The following is an 18625-nucleotide window of genomic DNA, read 5'->3' as shown; positions in this document are numbered from 1 at the left end:
CACCTCCTCCCTCTTGTCTGAGCGGTCATGGTCTGGAGATGGAGTAGCAAATTGCTATAAATAGGCCGCGGCAGTGCTGAAGTCAGGCATGGAAAGAGTTAGCAGTAAAGACTCCACCTCAGAAATTGATAGAGAAATAAAACCCACGTATGAAAAAAAAAAATGCTGTCTGGAAACGTAACACAATTGCTGTTTTATATTTTGTATATGCTAAACTTCCGAGCAACCTGTAATAAATATGAGTTTTTATATTAACTGTGAACAGATCAGTAATTGGAGGCAAATTAATGAGAAACCTGCTGTCACATTACAGCATACTTTTTTAACAGACGTCTTTAAACATTTGGACAAAATATCTATATATTTTTAATGGTAATTCTTTAACTGGTAAATGTAATTATCCAACTCTAAAGCAAAAAATATAAAAGGATTAAAATGGATTGAATCAAAATATTCTGTCATTGCCATACATAAGCCTCCAGAATATCTTTTCAACAAATTAAATTATTCTTTATTTTATGCTTTTAAAAATGCATTAGTATAATTGCTCTGCAACAAATTACCTTCTGTGCTATAAGCGTGCTACAACATCTCTCGCATGTACATCAATTGTGCATATTGTCATGATGTTCTGATGATCACCAGGGGTGAGTTCCCCTAACAGCATGTTTATAAGGGCATCCAGTTGAGCAATCTGCAAAATAATTATATTTCAATGGAGATATTACACTGTGGGGGAAAAAAAAAAACTATTATATGTCAAGTGCTAAATGGAGCAGTTATAGAACCAAGACACATTTATTGGTGCTTTTAATCAAAGCAAATAACTTTTGAAAACTAATAATGGTGTTGTTTTCTTACATTTTTAATTTGATTCTTTAACAATAAAAATACCCTTCTCAGCTGGTGCCCAGAACTTCATTTCAGAACGGATAAATAGTAGTCTGAAGCTACATTTGTACTGCATCCTCACAAGTATGATAAAGTTACTAGGTGTTTAAAGTGTGGTATGTATACTTACAAATATCATTTGCAAAATAGTCAAATATCATTTGCAAAATAGTCACAGTTCAAGTAATGTTTATTGCAGCAAATGCAGGAAAAAAAACACTATTTGGGGCCTGGTTCTAATGGACATAATGTCCTCTCTGTATCAGAGAAGCAGAAAAAGCAGGTTAATCTGGCTTTCCAATTGACCCCTGAACAGTCTGTTCTGTCAGACTGCTGTGTAATTCCCCATCCTGATGGGAATGGTGACACTGAAAAGGCGTTCCAGAGTACCCGCTTTCGGGGCCCTGGAAGCCACTGGCAGTCATTATGGATTAGCTTTATTCAAAGGCATCCAGACACTTTATTTTAAAAACAGTACTTCTAAAGTCCACTTGCTACTAAAACAGCAATAAGCACAAATCTGTCTATTCTTTGAAATGGTTGAAAAATGCATCTTTCTGACAGGGCCTCCCATACATTTTAAGGCGCTAGTTTTGCAAAGCAGATTCATGCAGAATCCCATCTAAGCCAAAGGAAGAAAGTTTGCACTGAGGCAAGGAGCAGGATTATTAAACCAACATCCTTAGCAGACTGTTACTGTGGCAAGTAGAGTAATGTCTTTGAGAGACTATTGGATTTTGCATTTAAATGTTGTAAACCACTGAGTTGCCACATGTTTGACTTTTGCTATAAGACTTATGACTTCTCTTAAAATTACCTTTTTTTAAAAAAAACATTTTATGTATAGCAGGTTCACATATCTCCTTGTGGTTTCAGTCTTTCAGGCAATTTCAAACCATTCTTCCAGACTTTCAGAGAAATTCGCACCAAATCTCAATGTCTGTCAAAGCACTTGGGCTGGACAGTCAAATAACCACTGATTTTGTGGTTTATCCTCCCATGCTGCCACAGCTTCTGTGATCTCTTGCTGGAAAGTTGCACACAGGTTCTTCTAAACATGTTAGCCAGCATTCTACTTAATAGAAATAGTAATTTCTCTAACATTCTGGAGATGTGATTTATAGAAAAAACATTACAAAAATGTTACTTACATCACAGACTTTGTCTTGTTGCTTCTGAAGGTCTGTCTTGGCAGACCTTCTTCCTGGCAGAAAGCAAGATGCAGGAACCACTGAAACCTGTGCAGGCCAGATGATTGCATTCCAGTGCTCTGGATGAAAAACCAACCTATATCCTACTTCCAGTCTCTGAGCTTGAGTTAAACTAGGAATGACCTCCATCTTGCACAACATGCAGCAATCTGCCTGCTTAGAACACAGATTTAATTATGAATAAAAACCTTGATGTTCTGCTCTTTATACCCAGTGTCATTTGACTAAAAAGTCCTGCTTCACATATTTGTCCTGTTATTATGATGAGGGATTTCAACATTTCTCAGACCATAAAACTTCTAGTGGAGGTACAGATCCCTGCTCAGCAAATCAGACTACTGAGAAACAGTTTGCTTTCTTCGTTACCTTTGCAGAGTGGCTTGTGAACCTCATAAGAATTTGCAGAGAGCAGGATGAAAATCACTGATTTTTGGTAGGATTTTTGGAACATGCCTCCCTTCGTAAGCTCTGATAACAACTATACTAACAGGTACGCTTGCTAGCCATATAAGGGTTTGTGAATCTGAGAAACAGAATTTTATGGGAGTTTCATCTAGACTGGAACTGAATCCCACATAGGAGAAAGCAGCTATAGAAGCAAACATGTAAAAATCCTCTTTACTTTCTCTCAGTATATTCTTTACACAGGCAACATGGCTTATGCACTTTGCAGTGTACATCACTGACTGGATTTATAAGCTTGTAATCTGTACCAGTAAGAAAAGAATGATTTCAGTGGGCTACATCCAAACACACAGCAGTGGATCTCTGTTCATATTACTCAGTGATTGCATATAATTTGGCATCACTGAAACAATCACAGCTCTGAAAAGGTTGAGCTCTGGGCTATTATGAAGACTAAATTAACTCTCATCACTTGAATGAACCATTCACACCAAGGTCAAAATCACTAGTTGAACAGCATGGGAAAGATGACACTATAGCTAACTGACTGGCACTTGTGTATAGATAAGACTTTATTTTTATTATTTTCTCAGGCAACCTGGATTTTACTGAAAACATTAAATCAGTCATTTACTGTGAAAAATAAAAATCTCCGTGGAAAAATCTAAAATACAACCTTTTTTGCCCCCTTTGCTACTTGGTTTCAGAGAGAAGTATGAGAGCTGTGTGTGATCGAGCGACTGAGGTTGCTGAGGCAGGAATGAAAGTTCAGGAGGAAAATGAGGTGAGACTTTTGTTGGTTTCCTGTTGGAATCTCTTAAACTCAGCCTGTAGATCAGATGATTGAGTGCACAGGTGAGAAAGGAGAATAGGGAAGAAAGGAAGTTAGCAGGTACTCAACAGAAACAGAGACTAGGGTGTCCCAAAGAATGCAACGTTCTTTTTTCTGAAGAGGAAGAAGGTGATTTTTTTTTTAATTAATTCTTCTTTCCTTTTCTATCCCTAATCTGAGCTGATCAAATATGAAATCTCCACATGGTAATATGGGGAGAACAGGGATTAATAGTTAAAATATGAAACTTTTTGCAAAACAAAACTCTTTTTTTTTAAATAGACACCTGAAAAGGTCAAAATTTTAACATTTGAATCAATACATCCTGCATCCATCTCCACTGTCCTGAGTAAAAATTCTGATCTTCCATGGCTCACGTTCTCTAGCCAGCCTGTGCTTCAGATCATATACCACTGTGCAACTGTGGAGCATCCTGTTATTGGTGAAAGTTGCTAACTACAGGGAGACAGCATGGTATGTCATGGGATATAGAGTTCAGCAGAGAGACAGGTCCCATTGTGGAGGAATGGAAAATAAAAATATCTACAGTTTCCTGTACAGGCCCAGGATATCCACACATGAACTGGGGAGCTCCCTGGCTGCTGGGACCTCTGCCTCATGCCACTCCACAGCAAGGACTCAGGCAAAAGTGGCTGCTATTACTGATCCAACAATATATGGTGTGCTTTACTTTTCCTGTCAGAAAGTTTTACCCAAAGCATCATTTCCCCACAGAAAATGTCTATGTTAATGATGTTCCTTTTTCCAGTGCAAACATATTTGACTAATTATTTTTGATTGCCCAAACTCTTCCTTGCTCCTCTCGATAGTGTAGGCCGGAGGTCAAGACACTGCAATGCCATTCTGCCTAAACCTCAGTACTAGCTTGTGCTGGCTCCTAAACTTGGGTGGATCCAGCTACACTGGCTCCTCAAACTTATTATTATTTATTTCATTTCAAATGTGTGAGGATATTATATTATTATTAGTAGTAGTTATTTCATTTCAAATGCACGAGGATACTTTCAATTAAAAAGACAAGTCTTCACGTTCTGAGATAACTAAACTAGCTTTGACAAGTATCTCTCATTACCTTAGTCTACACTTACACTTCAGTGAGCCTCAGAGATAGGGGAGAAAAGAAAACACACAAGAAGCATGCTTTGTGCAACTGGCAAACAGTTCTGGGATAACAGGATGGACAAAGAAGAGTTCTCCTCAGTGCTGTCTGATTGGCTCTGACCTCAGGATTGATGGAGCTTCTCCTGCTGGAAGCAACAGATACTATAGTCTGGACAGAGGGTCTATGGTTTCTAGAATTCTTTATAATTCAGCAGAACATTAGGCAAGAAAATACGTCACTCAGTAATCTGACATGTCCTTCACAAAACACAGGGCTTTGAAAAGTATAAATGACTGCTGTTTGTGCTACCAGATTCTTATACTCATGAAAGGTCAGTCACACTGTCAGATGACTTCACTATTTGACAATATGTTGACAGACATTGAAGAAAGCTGCAGTTAGAATAATTTTCATTTGGCTAAGCACAGCAATCAAAGAACACAGTGATCTAGTACGAAAAGTTTTCCTGCTTTGAATGAGTTCCCTTCGAAATGATTTTCAGTAAATCTACCACAGAGAGGAAGCAGAATCTTGGAAGAGTGAGACTCTGGGCTTCCAAATGAATTGCTGAGTCTTTCTGGTAAAGCCTGAGTAAGAACAATTACTATAGCACTTTTTAGTGCTCCTTGTTAGAAATTGTTATAGCTCCTTGTTACAGTTGTTTCTAAATCAGCCCAGGGGTCATGACAGATGAAACTGAACAAAACCAAGTAATTCTACTTTCTATACTGCAAGTTTTCTAAACAATCTTAATGCCTAAAGGGGTGTTTGAGATCATCAGAGGAAAGGCACTGCAAAATTGAAAGTATTTCCAATGTTTTAAGGTCCTCTACTTTTCCAAAGTGTGTATAGAGCACGGAAGAGCTCTGGGAACTAGAAACAATTCCCATTATGCTGAAATACAAATAAATTAAACCATCAGAGCACATGTGCACAGCAGGCCAGTCTTCAGAATAAAAAATAGTTGCTTCTGTCTTTGTGCTGCAAGTCTGAAGTGTGTATATAACAAAATCATTCTGTTAGTGAATGGTGCACCAGTGAGGACATGTTTTCTCCAGATGGATTCATATTATTTGAAATCACAGTATTTGTCAATTCATTTCTGCAAAATATTTGTGGTCTGTCCATTTTTAAATAAGAAGTTTCTTGAAAATGAAGTTGTCCCGATGAGATATTAAGGTTATCTATGGGATTTGAAATGAATTCTTTGCATTAGTCACAGAGGATTTGTAATCAGAAATGGAGTGCTTATTTTCCAGGAAAGGATAGTCCAAAGTTAAGAGCTCTGGCCTAGGACTCAGAAGATCTGCTCTCCCAAAGGTTCTGCATGTGACCTTTGATGAGTCTCAGAACCTCTTTTTGCTTCTCACTGTAAAATGGGGATAAATAGCACTTTCCTACCCACAGAGCTTTTATGAGGGTAAATAAATATAATTGTTATATTTATAAAGACTAAGAGACACCCAGATAAGGAGTTGGAAGATCTTTCCTGTGGAAACCAAAACCTATAATGAGTTTGCGTGAAATACAATAGATAGTTCTGTTTAAACATTTGAGGGCATTCAAACAAAACCATATGATAAACTTGCACTCAATTTTTTCCCAAGTGGATCTCAGCCATTGTGTCTCACAAGTATCCTGACTACTGAGACATCCTTAAATTCTGCTTTTGATGTTATCCCACGCTGTAAAAAATATTTAAATATTCAGTGACCTGATCCAGGTGAAAAAAATCAAAATGAGATTTTCATTCTAATATGAAAAACAAATTTAATTTTGGCCTATTCAAAACTAATTTTTGATCTGTTCACCAAACCCCATATTAATTATTTTTTATGAGTTTAACTTACTGTTTTCAGCAAAGAGGAAAACACGACTAAGATAGATACATAGCAACTGTTTATAACATTCTAAATATTTGTTTAGCATTCTTTCAGCATGCATGCCTCTCCAGAAATTAATATAGATGAATATTTACAGACTACAAACACAAGGGGACTCCAACAGAGACAAGGCAAATGAAATGAATAAACGAGCAAATATTTTTACCACCTGTCCACTGCTGATATTTAGTTTGCATCGACTTGTTCTCTACAACCATTTAACAACCAGCTATTCTTCTAATCTGCATGGGAATTCTCTGGATGACAGCAGACTCTCATAATAAATATAGGAAAATCTAACCACTTAGAAGAACTTCTCTTTTTCAAACAGTCCCGTAGTGTTTATAACTTTACTTACTTTATTCTTGTTCTTACCACTCCAGCCATAAGGTTCTTAATAGGAGTAAGCAAGAGAAAGAAGAGAAAATAAACCAAAAGCAATACTACTTTTTTTTTAATTATAAACTAAATATAGGTAACAAAGACAAGAACTGCCAGTGGATCTGGTCTGGAAAGTTCTGAATAATAAGAGTCAGTAGACAAAGAATCCTGAAGAAACTGCAAGTAAAAGCACAAAAGCCCACTACATACAGGCAGTGGTGGGTATATTATATATTATATGCTCTTTCTGCACTTCCTTTCCTGGATGCAACCAAGTTTGGTCCAAAGCACTGATTTAGACTTTGTGAACTGTTGGCTTTCTCATTATCCAAGGAAACATCTCAAAACTATTCTAACTCTTGTAAATCACTGCGTTGAAATCCTCACTGCACTGAAGTCAATGTCAAACTTTCACTAACCTCAACAGTGTCAAAATTTCATTTGGTGTCAGTGGCACCAAGAGCTATAGAATAATTTTGCATTGGGTAGAAAACAAGAATCTTTTGATCTGTTTAGTCTAGTTCCTTGGCTGATTCCCAACTTTTATTATGAGAAAAAAGGACATCTGTAATAAAATAATAGTGATAAATACCTAATTCAATGTTCTTAAGCAATGACTTTGAACTCATCTTCAGATTTCAAAGCACTTTACTGAGGAACATTATTATCCCCATCTTTAGAGAGGGAAACATGACACAGAGAGGCACCCCAGCAAGACAGCATTGCAACTGGGAAGAGAATTCACATTCCTGATCCCAAGCCTCTGATCTATCCACAAATTACACTGCCTCTCAGAGTTTGTAAAACATCAGAGCCTACCTCAGATCTCTGATCAGTCCCTTCCATGTTTTCTGGCATTTTCTGAGAACTGATTTTTTATGGGCTCAGAGTTAGTGAAGATATCTTGCAGGTGGGCCCATTCTTCTTCCAGCCGTGTGGAAACGACCATATGATTCCATCCCTCTGTCAACTGGTGACATCTACAGAGAAAAATTAGAGTGTTTTCCAGCTGAACTTATGAGGCCAAAAGTAAATTCAGTGACTAATTTTATTATTATGCTATATATATTACCTCTAACGTATTATATATCAGATCTACATACATAAGCTGAAATGTTTGTTTTGGGCTGGAGACAGTAAAGCTGTGAAATGTAGAACAGTCATTATGATGCAGTTTCTGAAATTACTGATACTATTTGACAGTGTCATTCTGTTGGTCCTTAGAGAAAAGGTGAAGATATCATATAAACATAATGTAATGATATTTAATTTATAATTTGTTTACTACTGATTGTCTGAATTTGCACAAATGTCCATGATTCTGTTTTTAGGCTATGCAAAGAGAATAGAAAACAGATTATCATGAAGCAGATTATTCTCCAACACCAAACAATAATTACCTAAATGTGTTACACTGCATGCTATTAATAACAGTAGAGCTTTGAATTATGGTAATATCTGCTCATATATACAAGTAATGACAGAAGCTGGAGTTGCGAATTTTCTTTCATTTACACAGACTGATTTCTCAGTGTTTGGAGAATCAATCAGCAGCATCTTTAAGATAAATACACAACCCATACAGTTTTTAAGATACAGAAGGATGAAGACTGTTACACTTTGTTATGTGCTTAGCCATTCTTTCATTCCCTGATCATTCACATTCCCAAAACATCGTAACACTCAAACATTATTTTAAATAGTTCAGCTATAAAAATAGTGAATGAGTAGACATTCAGCAGATTCTGGACTATTCACATGTGTTCAGACCCTCTCACAACCAATAACACATCCTTGGAGCTTAACTGGGATTAAAATCAAAGCCAGGTGAAGACTCTTCAAATCTTACAAAAGCAATAAACATTAAGTTTATTACAGGCCTGAACTACAACCATCTGAAATCAATGGACAGACTTCCATAGATTCCAGCATGCCCTGGAGTACTCACTTCTATCTAAATATACAGTATTTAGCATACTTTGCTCAACAACATTAGAAAATAGAGGAAGACCTTTTACCATTTGACCTTGCCTTTTCCAACAGTCTACCATGAAAAAAAAAAATCCGTAAATTCTAAAAAATCTTGAACAACAAGGAATTACCCTGTCACATTATCTTCTAGGGTGTCTGAGGTTTTCAGCAGAGGAATGCCTACACAATAGCGTTACTCATGTGAAAGGCTTGTAACTTTCCACATTTGATTGATCTCCACAGTTTTCTGTGAAATACCAGAAAGGCTGAAGTAAACTTTAAAGCCTAATAAGTGAAGTGTTACTTACTGTCCTCCATCATCTGCATCTTCCTTTTATATTGCCATTTCCCCATCTGCTTTACCTACAATAATTTTCCATTTATCTTCCAGCTCCTCCATGCAGCTGAAGAAACAGTAAGTCTCCCAATGTGGTATTCTCCATTCCTGACAAATTTTACCTCAGAAATAAGGCACAAGCAAGTCAGAAACAAAGGCGCCCACAGTTCTGCAAAGTCAGAACATAAACACTGTTGTGTTCCTAACTGCTGGCTTCTGAATTTTAAGAAGATTTAATTTCTTAAACTTCTTAAACTTATGAAGTTTTCAGACTCTGAACCATTGATTCAAAAGCAACATGCACACCTCAGGTCCACAGTGTTTTGACAGGTCTTCATTTCTTACGTAGCAGATAGTCATGAACACAAAGACAGAAGAAATGAAGAAAAAGATGTGAGCATCAGTGAACGGCGAATGATTCACACATGTTTCCAAAGAGGTCTTGACAGACTTCTAAGATCTTTGCCCTGAAGCATGCCCAGAATTTCAGATGCATTGTTCTGAAATAATCACTTAAATAAGGGCTAGACTCCTACTGTTGCTTAGCACAATTATTTTGACAATACCTCTCATGGTTCAGGTCTTTGGGATATTCCGGACTTCAAGTATGGTGATGAATATATTATCTGATTATGACTAGGAGGTGCAACATACAGCACCCATGCTTGTTATGTCCTATAATTAATTCATCCATTCACAGCCTGCTGCCATCCTTCCTGTAGGGGAGTTGCCTATGTGAAGGTGCTGAGTAACACATGTGAAGGAAGCCCACTATCCCTGGGAACCTTTGAAATCTTTGCACAGGAGAAGATGGACTACCCTGTTCAGTGCTACGATAAGGAACACTGTACACTCCCTCTAAGATTCATTATGCTGACTACCCAGCTAGTCAGACAAGGGCCACTGTTTATAGTATCATATGGAGGTAAATTTCAGCTCTGTAAAACAGCTGAAATGTTAAGAACCAACCAATAACTGCTCTTCTGAATATCTGAATTTTACATAGGATAAAAACTGTCTCCTTCATATTTAGGGGCTCCTTACAGCTTTGTAACACAGAGGTGGAAAACCAGACATTTATTAGTTTGTATAAATAAAAGACAGAAAAAAAGGAAATAGAAAATTTACTCCCTCTTCAGAACCATATTTGGTACAGGAAGCTGGTGTCCAGAGTTTTGCAATGCTGTCTTGGCTAGATTTTGGCAGGCTAGTGGGAGTTTGACTTCTGAATTTCATGTGAAAGCCAGTTGGGCAACTTCCTGGTTACTGAAGAAAAGATGAATTCAGAAGGATGTTTTCAGAAGTACTTCAAGATTTAGGAGTTCAATCCTGTAATACTTGTTTCCCCAATTTTTGAATTCTTTTGAAAAATCTCCATCTAATGAAGGGAATTTAGCAAGCTACAGGCTCCTACATAATGCAGAGTACTCAGATCAGGAGAGATCATTTCAAGTAGCAAAACACCGTTCATTAGGGAAATGATCACATTTGCAAATCTTCTGAGCTCCATCTCCATGTGTTCAAAATTTATTTGTTTCCATGGAGTTTTCATTTGATCTTTAATACTTGTCTATAAAATTTTAAAAATAAACAAACAGTTCCTACAATATTCTAAGCAAGGCTTGTGGCAGCTGAAAATGAAAAGAAGGTTTCCAACTCATCAGTAGGCCAATATTTATAAATACGTAAGTATACAAATGTAACAATATCAGCTTCAAAATCTGAAATCTACTGATGCTGAAATTTAATCTAAGAGTACTTACAGTCTTTGCTCTTTGTGCTAGCATTCCCTATTTGTTATAGGGAAAGAATCCTCCCTAAATTTCATGTTTTTGATCACTTTTTTATTTCACAGTTTAGAAAATGTTTGAAATGTATTGAATTTCCAAATCTGTGAACTAGTTCATTTTCTACATGATGGCATTTCAGTAGCATTAATTGAGAGGGGGCTTCTGTCTTTTTTGAGAAAAGACAGAACTAAAATTCAAACCTGAGGTAAGCAGGCATATCTCTTCCACAGTTGTAAAATGTATTCCTGCTTTCTTCGGGGATGATTTTGTTTCAAGAACTTTAAAGAAAATTTCATGAAGGTAAAAGTTTGATACTCAGCAAAACTGAAAGCAAAGTATACACGATTTCCCTGCTTTGGCATAAGCAATGATTTAACATAAAACTTTGCATTTTTTAATGGAATTGGTCATCTAGCAATATTAATGCAAAAAACAAAGCTCTCACTTGAACATCTTCTCTGTAAAATCACCTGCAATATATATTCAATAAACAGTGCTGCAGTATTGCTATTTTAAATAATGTACTGTATGGATGTTTTATACCAAAATAAAGTGACTTTTTTTCTGAAAAATTACTCCACTATGAAAACAACCATACTAGAAACCTGAACAAGATAAGACGACGAATACCTCCCACATGTAATTTGGTGGATGAGTATGTAAAAGTCTGCCTGGCATTTAGAAACATGTGGTTTTGCTTTGAGACATTGAATTCAAAACGCAAAGTAAATGTCAAATACCCTAAGTTCTCATAAAACAAAACCAATTAGCTGCAATACTCCCATGTACTGTCAATACAATTCTGTTGCAATGGCAAAATCATTATGGTACAAGATACTACAACTAATAGAAATGTATTTAAAACACAAGCTTTACAAAAGATTTGGGTTCTGTTAATAACATAAGTTCAAGCTTAGACCAACTTGTATTTAAACAAACCAAATTATGGTTTGTTCATCTAAAAAAATATCAGGAAGATCCCTTGCTTCCTGATCTTATCAAGCACTCTGTTTCCTCAGAAGAGAGGGATTATTCCACAACAATACCTTCACCTCTGAGGTAACTGTGCACTCATGAACATTAAAATAAATTTTGTCCTCTCCTGGAGACTGAATGGCTTGTGCACAACTGCAATTACCTCTGAGAAAAAAATGGTTGAAAGAGAAATCTGTGATGACCACTGAAAGAGACTCCTGTCATTCCAGATAAATACAAGTGAAGCTGGAAGCCAGATTAGTGACTTAATCATAAACTATAAGGCAATAGAGAGGATTCAGTTATAATCCATCCAAGGCCAGGTTTCATAGTTCTTATGCTATAAAATAGGAGTGCTGCAAAGGACATTCTTCTGGGGATTATTAAATGGCCACTTCAAAACCTCCTTTCTTTAGGCTAAAGGAAAACGTAGAGAAAAACGAGAGAGAGTTGAATAATTTCCTGAAAGATACTATGAGAAACTTAGCCCGGCCAGGAACCATATTATCCATTTGAATCCACAATAATGTGCATTTAGGTTTGGAACTTCTCCAACTTCAAATTGATTTGCCAAATTTCATAAAAATTAGTGAAGAAAAAAAAACCACTTTGCTTCCTCCTTGATGATCTCTGAAACACATTTCAGCCTTGGGCACTTTTTACAGCCATGCACAACAATTCAGAATAGCAAAAATGACAGATCCCATACTCCAGCAGTGCCTGTAAATACCATTGCAATAACGTTATCATTCACTGTCAGATACTGAAAAGGTACAAATTGAGGCAGACAGTACGACACCATGGGTGCACACGGTACTGTGCGAGGCTTTTTCTTCTCACTACTCTTCATTGCTTATTCGTGCAGACACCACTAATGCATTTGCATCCAAAGGAGGGTTATGATAATCAACTACTGGTGCTTATTTTGCAAGGTGATTTAAAACAAGTCTGAACTCTAAGCTCGTAATATCGTATAGTTCACAGATGGAATAATCTCTGATTGTTTCTTAGACTACTTAAGAACAAAGTTCACAGGTTCAGAATATTTGAGCAAAAACCTGAACTGCATATCTCAAAGTTTCTTCCTCATCCATGTCACAGTTTGTAATATCTGGTGCTTCCACTGTACTTTACTACATCCATTTCAAATGTCTAAATGACCATATAAGGTACTGCATGGGGACTGTTGTTCACTTGTTTAATTGTTTCACTCTGCTTATGTGCTAGGCATAAGGCACACTCAGAGTCTGTTCCATGTCCTAGTCTGTTCTATTTATGAAATACCCCCATACCTCTATGGTGCTTCCTGATCTTGTCCATTCAAGAACTGAGCTGCAGACCTGGGAATCAAGTCAGGCTCTTTCTTGTGGTAACACACGGTAGTAGCATGCCTGGAAAACTGAATGATGTCCAGTCATTTAAAGCCTGATTCTCTTAAACTGCACAATCTTCAGCAAGCCTGGCTCCTTTTTGGATCACTTATGTCCATATTAGCTGATTGCCGATAAGCCATGTTTTTGTGGCTATACTGCTATGAATACTTAAGACAGCTGATCTAAAGCTTAGTTGGCTAGTTTCACATTATCATAAGGTCACTGATTATTTCTTTGAAAGGTGCTATAAGATCTGTGGATGAAAAGCATATCCAGATCATTAATTTACTTCATCAGTTTGTCCCATCAAAATGATCAATTCTGCTCTGAAAACTAGATTTGAAAGATTTGTCTCTCCCACAAGATCTGTGTGCTTAAATCGGTGTCAGTGTAAAAAAACCCACAAACCTACAGTTCCAATCACACTTTTTAACAAACTTGTGGGAATCCTTCAACATTCAGACCATCTCTCTGGGGTCCCGCTTCATACCACAGAGCTTCTTGTCAATGTTACTGCTTGCAACTTAGCAGAAGTGCTGCCCAGGATACCTTGTCATGGGAAATTCGGTTTGCACTGCAGATTGAACTCTGGGTACCTGCTGCCCCCCGGTCACCCTGAAATAACCCTTAACATCAGAAGATCATCAAAATTAGGAAGTAGTGTATTTATAGTTAAAGAGAAGTATACAGAAATTAAAGAAAAACATATTTATATCCACCAAGATTTAAGATCTATTCCAAGATTTTTTTTTCTATTACCTATCAGATTTTAGATACTCAAAGGATTTTACAAACTCAAACTTTCCCTGGGTGTCCATTCAGATTCAAACATTCCCCTCTACTCCAAGGATTTCCTGTGATTCCTACAGTCTTAATCTGAATGCTGAAGGAAATACTGACTCTTCTCACCTCATTTGTAGAACCATTGTTGTCCTTTGAACAAGGTGAGGCCAAGCGTTTTCCTATTCAAGGGGTAAACAAAAACGTGTCAACAAGTGTCCCAATACTTTGCTTAATTATTAACAAATTATGTAATACACACAAAGTAAACATTCCTTCCAGCTGATGGGAAGGAGAAGGAGGGCATTCAGTGCTTTATTTCATCACATCTCCAAACTTGGGTTTCATATACACAGACACGGAAAACCATGCTTTACACCCATCAGCAAAAATAATGCACACAGCTCATAACTATTTCTTGATCAAGACATACTGAAACCCAAGCAACATTAATGTGATTGTAATTCCAACTGGGTTTTGAGATACAGTGTCGCATGGACCAAATGGATCTTGACAATGTTTTTTAACACTGCCCCTTGGGCTGAAATAAGGATCAAGTTCTAACAGGCAGATAATTTTCCCAGGAGGAGCAGCCAAGCTTTATATCTAAAAACGGCATAAGACAACATTCAAACATACATTACTTATTTGCAAAAGGAATAATGCTTTCTGTACTGACCTTCTCTTTTCCTGCTGTGCCTTCCCCTAAAATGCCTGTGGAGGTCAGTAATGCATAAAGCTGATGGGTGACTGTGAATACTGGGTTCATGCAATTTACCGATGATGGAAACTTTCCTCTGCAAATAAATGAAGGGCTGCTCACTGTCAGCACTTCACAGCAAACTGGTGGAGTAGCCAACCATACCACTAAAAACAAATGTATAAACACATATGTATACACACATACTCACTCTCTCTTTCATTCATATACACTTCTAAAATCATGAAGCCTGCAAATTGACTTGAAAGTAAGACAAAGTAGACGGCCTCTGTCCTGAAGAGCTTGCTGTCCTATTACAGGGTGAAAAATGTGTTGCCAATACCATATGGGATAAGAAGAAGACAGGATTCAATTACACTATTATGAACACTGAGCAACCCTGTTTAAGCAAAACTATGCTTTGGGGTTCCAAGAGCATTTCTGCTTGTTTGTTCGTTTGTTTAATGAGAGGTTAATTGCTGTATATAAGCCCATGGAAGTGAATTTTTAGGAGCTGCTTGTATTGGACAAGATATTTTGGGGAAAATGTATTAGACTAATTTGAAAAAGTTATCCCTCTTTTGAAGAAATTTTTGCTTTCTTGTCATTGTAGCCAATCTTTATGCTCAGTGCGTTGCACATTTAGGTAAGTAAGTGGTTTTATTTCTGTCTTTCTAAGAATCAACAGATGTATGCCTATCACTGATGTATGCCCAACATTGAAATTGGATCGAGTATAAGCCCATCCTGTCTACTGAATAAGAAGAAAGGCATTCTAATGACTTCTATCCACTTTGCTGCTTAAAAGTGCAGTGAATGAGACCATTGCTGAGCAAACCAGTCAAACAAGCTTTTCTCCCAGTAGAGAACAGAGCAAAACAATTTGCTGCTTTGGCACTGGAGCATAGATATAAGGCAGTACCAAACACCGAGAAGTGCAGCCATAAGTATCATTTTATGCTGTTTCATTATAAATAAAATATCACGCAACGTGTTTGTCCTCCAAGTGTACACACATAATCTTGTTTCTTGGGTCTGGCTTATAAAAGCACCTATGTTAGGTTGCAAAAGTTTACCTATGCACAACACTGTAAAGCAATCTTGTTCCCAGTTATTTTTGGTCATCAGCAGATGCTAATTATGCACTCAAATGCATAAACTCTTTGTGGGTGCAAAAGGATAAAGAAAAGTTTAGAGCAGGTAGAATCTACCAGATAAACACTAATAAATTTGGTCAAAATCTGTGTATGTATATTTAAGGCTTATCGTTATCAGGAAAAAACATGCTCTCTTATCTCAAGTTAGTTAGCTTAGCTGAAGCAAAAACCTTGTTAGGACAAACAAAACAATTCATTTTACAGTCAGTGGAGATCTAGTAAAAAGGTCAGTGGTGCTTAGGGTGTGATTCATCCTGTCATAAAGGGGACTAACATTGGTCTAAACAGATCAGATGAATTGCACCCAGAAAACTCCTTTTTCTCTTCACTGGCTGTAAACTGAGTCCACAATGACTAGTTCAGGTGTCAGTAGTTGTCATTAAAGTCTTTAATGCAACTTGCTAGTTTATGAGACTATTACAAATTGCCTTTGTGCCACTTGATACTTGGATACCTTTATTTTACCATAAGAATACATTAGTCCTATAGATACTGAAGACACACCATTCCCTTCATGGGGGGAAAGCTCTGAAGATGCCTCATAGAGAAGTACAGATGCTATGAAGTCTGTTGCATGTGTGACAGAGAGAGCATGCAAGCTCCAAGGCAGATATTTAAATTTGGATCTGAACTTTCCCATAATTTGAAAATATAAAGGTCCTGATTTGAACCTCTCTCTAAATTGTTTTGCTGTTTAGGGTTAGACCACACTAGCTTGGATAAGCATGGATGAGTTCATAGAAGGTGATAGCTTGGGTCAGTCCCCCTCGGGTTCTCTGTGGCACAGAGGACAAGCCCAAACTGCACATCAGCTGATAATGGCCTGTTCCCTGAACTCTCTCTGCTAGGAGGTGCAAAAGAGGATGAAGGCTCTCCCACAGTGGAAACACTGACATATGCCAAGCATGTATTTGCCTTCTCCAAGAGGCTTTACTGGCTCTTGTGCTAGGCAATGTGATAAAATGGCAGCTCTGCTCTAGTCAAAATTAAAGTTTGGGGGATTCCACTTGTGCAAAATTTTTTGAAGCAACACAGCTACATAGGGCTTGACACAGAGTATGTCCAGAACCCTGGACCCACTTCAGCTTGTTGCAGTTCTTTTCCATCTGGGCCCATCACAATATTATGTGGTCATCTGGATTCTGTTCTGCAATTATAGGCTATGACCAATTCCCTCTGAATCCAGGGGGGACTAGTTGCATGCATCCAGCAGCTGAAGAATTGTGCTCCTGGATTACCAACAACTTGTACATTGAAGGCATTTCTTTTCCTTATTCATCTTTTCTGTTTTCCCTAGGAAAGTGTAAAGAGATTCAGGAGAATTTGACATGCTCTCATAGCATTGCTTTTCATGAGGGAGCGATGGCAGTTTTTCTTCCCCAAACAAGTAGGACTTGGGAATATATTTGGAAATCAGAGTGATCCCAAAAACTGAGATCATCTTTTTCATGTATAAAGTGTTTTCCTTCATACCTCTGCTTATATTACAGAATAAGAAACCTAAGCAAAGTGAAAATTATACTAAAAATGAGGGCTTCATTTTAAAAGCAGTTAACTAAAATCTACATTCTTTCATTTAATACAAACATACATATTCGCGCAACATGTATTAAAACACACATGGGTGCAAGACAAGAACAGAAGGAAAGCAAAGCTTCTCTTCCAATTTCTTAGAACATTTACCATTGAAGTTTAGAATTCCAGTTTTCTTAAAGGTCCTGTAGAAAGAAGAAGAAAAAAAAAAAAGGACTTGAAAGGGATAGCATCATTAGAGAAGGATCAAACAATATAATGAGGTGTTTGCCCAGCATCTGTTTTTTCTTAGTTTTACTCTGTCTGCTCTTCAATCTTTTTGGTTACATGTTCCTAAAGAATTCAGAATTGGCCTTTAAAATACAGTAATATTCAAATAAGAAAAAAGTGCAGTTTTCTAAGCATGCAGTGACCACAAGAAAGTAAACAGAAGCTAAATGGAATTACTATTACTTTTCAAGGGTCTTCCCCCCCCCCTTCTCTTATACTAACAGTTTAAAGTGTCTCTAAATTCAGCAAAACTAAAGAATAATGAACATCTAAAATTCTCTATCCTTTACTCATAGGAAATGCTCTCTCTTCTTTCCTTAAGTGAGGAGGACAAGCACTTCTTTTTCCTCATTATGAAAGCTAAATAAAGGGAAGAGGTCTTACCTTGGAAAGGCCACTATATTACACACAGGCTTTAGCAAAATGGCATCAGCAAAGAACTGTTTCAGCCACCTATAATCTGTTACGTACACTTCAGAAAGATGTAAGGCGTGCTGGAAGCATTTTCAGCTGAACCTCCAGCCTTACAATATCTTTATGAGTTTGCACAGAGGGAAGGTTTTGTCTTCCATCATTCACCAGTACTTTGACATACTCTGTGAGAACCTTTTATGCTTTGTCCAGAAATTTCTCTTCACTCCACTTTTTTGTCATTAATAGTTGTCCTGCTAGGAAAGCTGGTAGGGGACGGAAGTCATCATGTTTGAAAGAAGGATCGTTGTCTGCTCCTAGAACAAAAGAAAAGAAGGAAGAACCATACTAAAGCATTTGGTCAGAAGGGCAAGTTGTTCTCCCTTCCAGCAGATGCACAGTGTTCCTGCCACCCAAGGGAGCACTACTTCTGCTGGGAACTCTTGCAGTGCCATTATCACAGTTATTCCCCTGCCACAGGAAGCAAAGCTGAATCTGCCCATATGCAGTAGGTCCACACTCTACATAAGTGTGGAATTTATTGTGCACATCTGACAAAGTACCTGTACTTAGTCAAATTTTGTCCTTTCTGTGCTGTTTTT

This window comes from Apteryx mantelli, chromosome 6, assembly GCF_036417845.1.
Source record: "Apteryx mantelli isolate bAptMan1 chromosome 6, bAptMan1.hap1, whole genome shotgun sequence".
Classification (NCBI taxonomy): domain Eukaryota; kingdom Metazoa; phylum Chordata; class Aves; order Apterygiformes; family Apterygidae; genus Apteryx; species Apteryx mantelli.
This window is presented reverse-complemented; position numbering follows the sequence as displayed.